We start from the raw sequence: 7,500 nt of genomic DNA on the forward strand, positions 1-7,500 counted from the left end.
TACTCGGATGGGAGACCGCCTGGGAATACCAGGTGCTGTATGCTCTTTTGCTCATTCACTTAGAAACTGACATCTTGCAATATGCACAAGTAGTCCTTCATGAAAGGGGCTGGAAGCTGTTTTCATTTTGACACGAGAGAGAGAGAGAGAGAGAGAGAGAGAGAGACTACCTTGCATTGTCAATTGCTAAATCTGTATATGGATAAGTAGCCTATGGTTGTCAACTTATTTCGTACGGCCATACCAGCCTGGCAACGCCCGATCTCATCTGATCTCGGAAGCTAAGCAGGGTCGGGCCTGGTTAGTACTTGGATGGGAGACCGCCTGGGAATACCAGGTGCTGTATGCTCTTTTGCTCATTCACTTAGAAACTGACATCTTGCAATATGCACAAGTAGTCCTTCATGAAAGGGGCTGGAAGCTGTTTTCATTTTGACACGAGAGAGAGAGAGAGACTACCTTGCATTGTCAATTGCTAAATCTGTATATGGATAAGTAGCCTATGGTTGTCAACTTATTTGGTACGGCCATACCACCCTGGCAACGCCCGATCTCGTCTGATCTCGGAAGCTAAGCAGGGTCGGGCCTGGTTAGTACTTGGATGGGAGACCGCCTGGGAATACCAGGTGCTGTATGCTCATTCACTTAGAAACTGAAATCTTGCAATATGCACAAGTAGTCCTTCATGAAAGGGGCTGGAAGCTGTTTTCATTTTGACACGAGAGGGAGAGAGAGAGAGAGAGAGACCACCTTGCATTGTCAATTGCTAAATCTGTATATGGATAAGTAGCCTATGGTTGTCAACTTATTTCGTACGGCCATACCAGCCTGGCAACGCCCGATCTCGTCTGATCTCGGAAGCTAAGCAGGGTTGGGCCTGGTTAGTACTTGGATGGGAGACCGCCTGGGAATACCAGGTGCTGTATGCTCTTTTGCTCATTCACTTAGAAACTGAAATCTTGCAATATGCACAAGTAGTCCTTCATGAAAGGGGCTGGAAGCTGTTTTCATTTTGACACGAGAGAGAGAGAGAGAGAGAGAGAGAGAGAGAGAGACTACCTTGCATTGTCAATTGCTAAATCTGTATATGGATAAGTAGCCTATGGTTGTCAACTTATTTTGTACGGCCATACCAGCCTGGCAACGCCCGATCTCGTCTGATCTCGGAAGCTAAGCAGGGTCGGCCCTGGTTAGTACTTGGATGGGAGACCGCCTGGGAATACCAGGTGCTGTATGCTCATTCACTTAGAAACTGAAATCTTGCAATATGCACAAGTAGTCCTTCATGAAAGGGGCTGGAAGCTGTTTTCATTTTGACACGAGAGGGAGAGAGAGAGAGAGAGACCACCTTGCATTGTCAATTGCTAAATCTGTATATGGATAAGTAGCCTATGGTTGTCAACTTATTTCGTACGGCCATACCAGCCTGGCAACGCCCGATCTCGTCTGATCTCGGAAGCTAAGCAGGGTTGGGCCTGGTTAGTACTTGGATGGGAGACCGCCTGGGAATACCAGGTGCTGTATGCTCTTTTGCTCATTCACTTAGAAACTGAAATCTTGCAATATGCACAAGTAGTCCTTCATGAAAGGGGCTGGAAGCTGTTTTCATTTTGACACGAGAGAGAGAGAGAGAGAGAGAGAGAGAGACTACCTTGCATTGTCAATTGCTAAATCTGTATATGGATAAGTAGCCTATGGTTGTCAACTTATTTCGTACGGCCATACCAGCCTGGCAACGCCCGATCACGTCTGATCTCGGAAGCTAAGCAGGGTCGGGCCTGGTTAGTACTTGGATGGGAGACCGCCTGGGAATACCAGGTGCTGTATGCTCTTTTGCTCATTCACTTAGAAACTGACATCTTGCAATATGCACAAGTAGTCCTTCATGAAAGGGGCTGGAAGCTGTTTTCATTTTGACACGAGAGAGAGAGAGAGAGAGAGAGAGAGACTACCTTGCATTGTCAATTGCTAAATCTGTATATGGATAAGTAGCCTATGGTTGTCAACTTATTTCGTACGGCCATACCAGCCTGGCAACGCCTGATCTCGGAAGCTAAGCAGGGTTGGGCCTGGTTAGTACTTGGATGGGAGACCGCCTGGGAATACCAGGTGCTGTATGCTCTTTTGCTCATTCACTTAGAAACTGAAATCTTGCAATATGCACAAGTAATCCTTCATGAAAGGGGCTGGAAGCTGTTTTCATTTTGACACGAGAGAGAGAGAGAGACCACCTTGCATTGTCAATTGCTAAATCTGTATATGGATAAGTAGCCTATGGTTGTCAACTTATTTCGTACGGCCATACCAGCCTGGCAACGCCCGATCACGTCTGATCTCGGAAGCTAAGCAGGGTCGGGCCTGGTTAGTACTTGGATGGGAGACCGCCTGGGAATACCAGGTGCTGTATGCTCTTTTGCTCATTCACTTAGAAACTGACATCTTGCAATATGCACAAGTAGTCCTTCATGAAAGGGGCTGGAAGCTGTTTTCATTTTGACACGAGAGATAGAGAGAGAGAGACTAACTTGCATTGTCAATTGCTAAATCTGTATATGGATAAGTAGCCTATGGTTGTCAACTTATTTCGTACGGCCATACCAGCCTGGCAACGCCCGATCTCGTCTGATCTCGGAAGCTAAGCAGGGTCGGGCCTGGTTAGTACTTGGATGGGAGACCGCCTGGGAATACCAGGTGCTGTATGCTCTTTTGCTCATTCACTTAGAAACTGACATCTTGCAATATGCACAAGTAGTCCTTCATGAAAGGGGCTGGAAACTGTTTTCATTTTGACACGAGAGAGAGAGAGAGAGAGAGACCACCTTGCATTGTCAATTGCTAAATCTGTATATGGATAAGTAGCCTATGGTTGTCAACTTATTTCGTACGGCCATACCAGCCTGGCAACGCCCGATCTCGTCTGATCTCGGAAGCTAAGCAGGGTCGGGCCTGGTTAGTACTTGGATGGGAGACCGCCTGGGAATACCAGGTGCTGTATGCTCTTTTGCTCATTCACTTAGAAACTGACATCTTGCAATATGCACAAGTAGTCCTTCATGAAAGGGGCTGGAAGCTGTTTTCATTTTGACACGAGAGAGAGAGAGAGAGACTACCTTGCATTGTCAATTGCTAAATCTGTATATGGATAAGTAGCCTATGGTTGTCAACTTATTTCGTACGGCCATACCAGCCTGGCAACGCCCGATCTCGTCTGATCTCGGAAGCTAAGCAGGGTCGGGCCTGGTTAGTACTTGGATGGGAGACCGCCTGGGAATACCAGGTGCTGTATGCTCTTTTGCTCATTCACCTAGAAACTGACATCTTGCAATATGCACAAGTAGTCCTTCATGAAAGGGGCTGGAAGCTGTTTTCATTTTGACACGAGAGAGAGAGAGAGAGAGAGAGACTACCTTGCATTGTCAATTGCTAAATCTGTATATGGATAAGTAGCCTATGGTTGTCAACTTATTTCGTACGGCCATACCAGCCTGGCAACGCCCGATCTCGTCTGATCTCGGAAGCTAAGCAGGGTCGGGCCTGGTTAGTACTTGGATGGGAGACCGCCTGGGAATACCAGGTGCTGTATGCTCTTTTGCTCATTCACTTAGAAACTGAAATCTTGCAATATGCACAAGTAGTCCTTCATGAAAGGGGCTGGAAGCTGTTTTCATTTTGACACGAGAGAGAGAGAGAGAGACCACCTTGCATTGTCAATTGCTAAATCTGTATATGGATAAGTAGCCTATGGTTGTCAACTTATTTCGTACGGCCATACCAGCCTGGCAACGCCCGATCTCGTATGATCTCGGAAGCTAAGCAGGGTCGGGCCTGGTTAGTACTTGGATGGGAGACCGCCTGGGAATACCAGGTGCTGTATGCTCTTTTGCTCATTCACTTAGAAACTGACATCTTGCAATATGCACAAGTAGTCCTTCATGAAAGGGGCTGGAAGCTGTTTTCATTTTGACACAAGAGAGAGAGAGAGAGAGAGAGACTACCTTGCATTGTCAATTGCTAAATCTGTATATGGATAAGTAGCCTATGGTTGTCAACTTATTTCGTACGGCCATACCAGCCTGGCAACGCCCAATCTCGTCTGATCTCGGAAGCTAAGCAGGGTCGGGCCTGGTTAGTACTTGGATGGGAGACCGCCTGGGAATACCAGGTGCTGTATGCTCTTTTGCTCATTCACTTAGAAACTGACATCTTGCAATATGCACAAGTAGTCCTTCATGAAAGGGGCTGGAAACTGTTTTCATTTTGACACGAGAGAGAGAGAGAGAGAGAGAGAGACCACCTTGCATTGTCAATTGCTAAATCTGTATATGGATAAGTAGCCTATGGTTGTCAACTTATTTCGTACGGCCATACCAGCCTGGCAACGCCCGATCACGTCTGATCTCGGAAGCTAAGCAGGGTCGGGCCTGGTTAGTACTTGGATGGGAGACCGCCTGGGAATACCAGGTGCTGTATGCTCTTTTGCTCATTCACTTAGAAACTGACATCTTGCAATATGCACAAGTAGTCCTTCATGAAAGGGGCTGGAAGCTGTTTTCATTTTGACACGAGAGAGAGAGAGAGAGAGAGAGAGAGAGAGAGAGAGAGAGAGAGAGAGAGAGACCACCTTGCATTGTCAATTGCTAAATCTGTATATGGATAAGTAGCCTATGGTTGTCAACTTATTTCGTACGGCCATACCAGCCTGGCAACGCCCGATCTCGTCTGATCTCGGAAGCTAAGCAGGGTCGGGCCTGGTTAGTACTTGGATGGGAGACCGCCTGGGAATACCAGGTGCTGTATGCTCTTTTGCTCATTCACTTAGAAACTGACATCTTGCAATATGCACAAGTAGTCCTTCATGAAAGGGGCTGGAAGCTGTTTTCATTTTGACACGAGAGAGAGAGAGAGAGAGAGAGAGAGACTACCTTGCATTGTCAATTGCTAAATCTGTATATGGATAAGTAGCCTATGGTTGTCAACTTATTTCGTACGGCCATACCAGCCTGGCAACGCCCAATCTCGTCTGATCTCGGAAGCTAAGCAGGGTCGGGCCTGGTTAGTACTTGGATGGGAGACCGCCTGGGAATACCAGGTGCTGTATGCTCTTTTGCTCATTCACTTAGAAACTGACATCTTGCAATATGCACAAGTAGTCCTTCATGAAAGGGGCTGGAAACTGTTTTCATTTTGACACGAGAGAGAGAGAGAGAGAGAGAGAGACCACCTTGCATTGTCAATTGCTAAATCTGTATATGGATAAGTAGCCTATGGTTGTCAACTTATTTCGTACGGCCATACCAGCCTGGCAACGCCCGATCACGTCTGATCTCGGAAGCTAAGCAGGGTCGGGCCTGGTTAGTACTTGGATGGGAGACCGCCTGGGAATACCAGGTGCTGTATGCTCTTTTGCTCATTCACTTAGAAACTGACATCTTGCAATATGCACAAGTAGTCCTTCATGAAAGGGGCTGGAAGCTGTTTTCATTTTGACACGAGAGAGAGAGAGAGAGAGAGAGAGAGAGAGAGAGACCACCTTGCATTGTCAATTGCTAAATCTGTATATGGATAAGTAGCCTATGGTTGTCAACTTATTTCGTACGGCCATACCAGCCTGGCAACGCCCGATCACGTCTGATCTCGGAAGCTAAGCAGGGTCGGGCCTGGTTAGTACTTGGATGGGAGACCGCCTGGGAATACCAGGTGCTGTATGTTCTTTTGCTCATTCACTTAGAAACTGACATCTTGCAATATGCACAAGTAGTCCTTCATGAAAGGGGCTGGAAACTGTTTTCATTTTGACACGAGAGAGAGAGAGAGAGAGAGACCACCTTGCATTGTCAATTGCTAAATCTGTATATGGATAAGTAGCCTATGGTTGTCAACTTATTTCGTACGGCCATACCAGCCTGGCAACGCCCGATCACGTCTGATCTCGGAAGCCAAGCAGGGTCGGGCCTGGTTAGTACTTGGATGGGAGACCGCCTGGGAATACCAGGTGCTGTATGCTCTTTTGCTCATTCACTTAGAAACTGACATCTTGCAATATGCACAAGTAGTCCTTCATGAAAGGGGCTGGAAGCTGTTTTCATTTTGACACGAGAGAGAGAGAGAGAGAGAGAGAGAGACCACCTTGCATTGTCAATTGCTAAATCTGTATATGGATAAGTAGCCTATGGTTGTCAACTTATTTCGTACGGCCATACCAGCCTGGCAACGCCCGATCACGTCTGATCTCGGAAGCTAAGCAGGGTCGGGCCTGGTTAGTACTTGGATGGGAGACCGCCTGGGAATACCAGGTGCTGTATGCTCTTTTGCTCATTCACTTAGAAACTGACATCTTGCAATATGCACAAGTAGTCCTTCATGAAAGGGGCTGGAAGCTGTTTTCATTTTGACACGAGAGAGAGAGAGAGAGAGAGAGACTACCTTGCATTGTCAATTGCTAAATCTGTATATGGATAAGTAGCCTATGGTTGTCAACTTATTTCGTACGGCCATACCAGCCTGGCAACGCCCGATCTCGTCTGATCTCGGAAGCTAAGCAGGGTCGGGCCTGGTTAGTACTTGGATGGGAGACCGCCTGGGAATACCAGGTGCTGTATGCTCTTTTGCTCATTCACTTAGAAACTGACATCTTGCAATATGCACAAGTAGTCCTTCATGAAAGGGGCTGGAAGCTGTTTTCATTTTGACACGAGAGAGAGAGAGAGAGAGAGAGACTACCTTGCATTTTCAATTGCTAAATCTGTATATGGATAAGTAGCCTATGGTTGTCAACTTATTTCGTACGGCCATACCAGCCTGGCAACGCCCGATCTCGTCTGATCTCGGAAGCTAAGCAGGGTCGGGCCTGGTTAGTACTTGGATGGGAGACCGCCTGGGAATACCAGGTGCTGTATGCTCTTTTGCTCATTCACTTAGAAACTGACATCTTGCAATATGCACAAGTAGTCCTTCATGGAAGGGGCTGGAAGCTGTTTTCATTTTGACACGAGAGAGAGAGAGAGAGAGAGAGAGAGAGACTACCTTGCATTGTCAATTGCTAAATCTGTATATGGATAAGTAGCCTATGGTTGTCAACTTATTTCGTACGGCCATACCAGCCTGGCAACGCCCGATCTCGTCTGATCTCGGAAGCTAAGCAGGGTCGGGCCTGGTTAGTACTTGGATGGGAGACCGCCTGTGAATACCAGGTGCTGTATGCTCTTTTGCTCATTCACTTAGAAACTGACATCTTGCAATATGCACAAGTAGTCCTTCATGGAAGGGGCTGGAAGCTGTTTTCATTTTGACACGAGAGAGAGAGAGAGAGAGAGAGAGAGAGAGAGAGAGAGAGAGAGAGAGAGAGAGAGAGAGAGAGACTACCTTGCATTGTCAATTGCTAAATCTGTATATGGATAAGTAGCCTATGGTTGTCAACTTATTTCGTACGGCCATACCAGCCTGGCAACGCCCGATCTCGTCTGATCTCGGAAGCTAAGCAGGGTCGGGCCTGGTTAGTAC

At 47.1% G+C, this 7,500-nt stretch overlaps 22 non-coding genes and 4 pseudogenes across 22 annotated transcripts in view; all 26 read left to right on the forward strand.

The window, feature by feature from the left end:
- Nucleotides 1-44, forward strand: part of LOC146242882 (5S ribosomal RNA) — a 119-nt gene extending 75 nt beyond the window's left edge. Inside the window, exon 1 of the ribosomal RNA XR_014738753.1 lies at nt 1-44. This exon is cut by the window's left edge and continues 75 nt beyond it. This is a non-coding gene — a ribosomal RNA (5S ribosomal RNA).
- A 186-nt stretch (nt 45-230) lies between these two features.
- Nucleotides 231-349, forward strand: LOC146242883 (5S ribosomal RNA). The gene has a single exon (XR_014735970.1). It is a non-coding gene; the product is annotated as a 5S ribosomal RNA (ribosomal RNA).
- A 170-nt stretch (nt 350-519) lies between these two features.
- LOC146242884 (5S ribosomal RNA) lies at nt 520-638 on the forward strand. Its single transcript, XR_014739895.1, has one exon. It is a non-coding gene; the product is annotated as a 5S ribosomal RNA (ribosomal RNA).
- A 172-nt stretch (nt 639-810) lies between these two features.
- On the forward strand, nt 811-929 carry LOC146242885 (5S ribosomal RNA). Its single transcript, XR_014737822.1, has one exon. It is a non-coding gene; the product is annotated as a 5S ribosomal RNA (ribosomal RNA).
- A 190-nt stretch (nt 930-1,119) lies between these two features.
- On the forward strand, nt 1,120-1,238 carry LOC146242886 (5S ribosomal RNA; annotated as a pseudogene).
- Nucleotides 1,239-1,408: 170 nt separating this feature from the next.
- On the forward strand, nt 1,409-1,527 carry LOC146242887 (5S ribosomal RNA). Its single transcript, XR_014737835.1, has one exon. It is a non-coding gene; the product is annotated as a 5S ribosomal RNA (ribosomal RNA).
- Nucleotides 1,528-1,711: 184 nt separating this feature from the next.
- Nucleotides 1,712-1,830, forward strand: LOC146242888 (5S ribosomal RNA). Its single transcript, XR_014739189.1, has one exon. It is a non-coding gene; the product is annotated as a 5S ribosomal RNA (ribosomal RNA).
- Nucleotides 1,831-2,012: 182 nt separating this feature from the next.
- Nucleotides 2,013-2,121, forward strand: LOC146242889 (5S ribosomal RNA; annotated as a pseudogene).
- Nucleotides 2,122-2,291: 170 nt separating this feature from the next.
- LOC146242890 (5S ribosomal RNA) lies at nt 2,292-2,410 on the forward strand. Its single transcript, XR_014739190.1, has one exon. It is a non-coding gene; the product is annotated as a 5S ribosomal RNA (ribosomal RNA).
- A 174-nt stretch (nt 2,411-2,584) lies between these two features.
- LOC146242891 (5S ribosomal RNA) lies at nt 2,585-2,703 on the forward strand. Its single transcript, XR_014737509.1, has one exon. It is a non-coding gene; the product is annotated as a 5S ribosomal RNA (ribosomal RNA).
- A 176-nt stretch (nt 2,704-2,879) lies between these two features.
- LOC146242892 (5S ribosomal RNA) lies at nt 2,880-2,998 on the forward strand. The gene has a single exon (XR_014737510.1). It is a non-coding gene; the product is annotated as a 5S ribosomal RNA (ribosomal RNA).
- Nucleotides 2,999-3,170: 172 nt separating this feature from the next.
- On the forward strand, nt 3,171-3,289 carry LOC146242893 (5S ribosomal RNA). The gene has a single exon (XR_014737511.1). It is a non-coding gene; the product is annotated as a 5S ribosomal RNA (ribosomal RNA).
- Nucleotides 3,290-3,467: 178 nt separating this feature from the next.
- LOC146242894 (5S ribosomal RNA) lies at nt 3,468-3,586 on the forward strand. The gene has a single exon (XR_014737512.1). It is a non-coding gene; the product is annotated as a 5S ribosomal RNA (ribosomal RNA).
- Nucleotides 3,587-3,758: 172 nt separating this feature from the next.
- On the forward strand, nt 3,759-3,877 carry LOC146242895 (5S ribosomal RNA). Its single transcript, XR_014739865.1, has one exon. It is a non-coding gene; the product is annotated as a 5S ribosomal RNA (ribosomal RNA).
- Nucleotides 3,878-4,055: 178 nt separating this feature from the next.
- LOC146242896 (5S ribosomal RNA) lies at nt 4,056-4,174 on the forward strand (annotated as a pseudogene).
- A 180-nt stretch (nt 4,175-4,354) lies between these two features.
- LOC146242897 (5S ribosomal RNA) lies at nt 4,355-4,473 on the forward strand. Its single transcript, XR_014739192.1, has one exon. It is a non-coding gene; the product is annotated as a 5S ribosomal RNA (ribosomal RNA).
- A 208-nt stretch (nt 4,474-4,681) lies between these two features.
- Nucleotides 4,682-4,800, forward strand: LOC146242898 (5S ribosomal RNA). The gene has a single exon (XR_014737513.1). It is a non-coding gene; the product is annotated as a 5S ribosomal RNA (ribosomal RNA).
- A 182-nt stretch (nt 4,801-4,982) lies between these two features.
- On the forward strand, nt 4,983-5,101 carry LOC146242899 (5S ribosomal RNA; annotated as a pseudogene).
- Nucleotides 5,102-5,281: 180 nt separating this feature from the next.
- Nucleotides 5,282-5,400, forward strand: LOC146242900 (5S ribosomal RNA). The gene has a single exon (XR_014739193.1). It is a non-coding gene; the product is annotated as a 5S ribosomal RNA (ribosomal RNA).
- Nucleotides 5,401-5,590: 190 nt separating this feature from the next.
- LOC146242901 (5S ribosomal RNA) lies at nt 5,591-5,709 on the forward strand. The gene has a single exon (XR_014738694.1). It is a non-coding gene; the product is annotated as a 5S ribosomal RNA (ribosomal RNA).
- A 176-nt stretch (nt 5,710-5,885) lies between these two features.
- On the forward strand, nt 5,886-6,004 carry LOC146242902 (5S ribosomal RNA). Its single transcript, XR_014740283.1, has one exon. It is a non-coding gene; the product is annotated as a 5S ribosomal RNA (ribosomal RNA).
- A 182-nt stretch (nt 6,005-6,186) lies between these two features.
- LOC146242903 (5S ribosomal RNA) lies at nt 6,187-6,305 on the forward strand. The gene has a single exon (XR_014739194.1). It is a non-coding gene; the product is annotated as a 5S ribosomal RNA (ribosomal RNA).
- A 178-nt stretch (nt 6,306-6,483) lies between these two features.
- On the forward strand, nt 6,484-6,602 carry LOC146242904 (5S ribosomal RNA). The gene has a single exon (XR_014737514.1). It is a non-coding gene; the product is annotated as a 5S ribosomal RNA (ribosomal RNA).
- Nucleotides 6,603-6,780: 178 nt separating this feature from the next.
- LOC146242905 (5S ribosomal RNA) lies at nt 6,781-6,899 on the forward strand. The gene has a single exon (XR_014737516.1). It is a non-coding gene; the product is annotated as a 5S ribosomal RNA (ribosomal RNA).
- A 184-nt stretch (nt 6,900-7,083) lies between these two features.
- LOC146242906 (5S ribosomal RNA) lies at nt 7,084-7,202 on the forward strand. Its single transcript, XR_014739854.1, has one exon. It is a non-coding gene; the product is annotated as a 5S ribosomal RNA (ribosomal RNA).
- A 220-nt stretch (nt 7,203-7,422) lies between these two features.
- Nucleotides 7,423-7,500, forward strand: part of LOC146242907 (5S ribosomal RNA) — a 119-nt gene continuing 41 nt past the window's right edge. The window contains exon 1 of the ribosomal RNA XR_014739855.1: nt 7,423-7,500. This exon is cut by the window's right edge and continues 41 nt beyond it. This is a non-coding gene — a ribosomal RNA (5S ribosomal RNA).

Source organism: Hypomesus nipponensis, chromosome 20 (genome assembly GCF_054491055.1).
Source record: "Hypomesus nipponensis isolate SF chromosome 20, ASM5449105v1, whole genome shotgun sequence".
NCBI lineage: Eukaryota > Metazoa > Chordata > Actinopteri > Osmeriformes > Osmeridae > Hypomesus > Hypomesus nipponensis.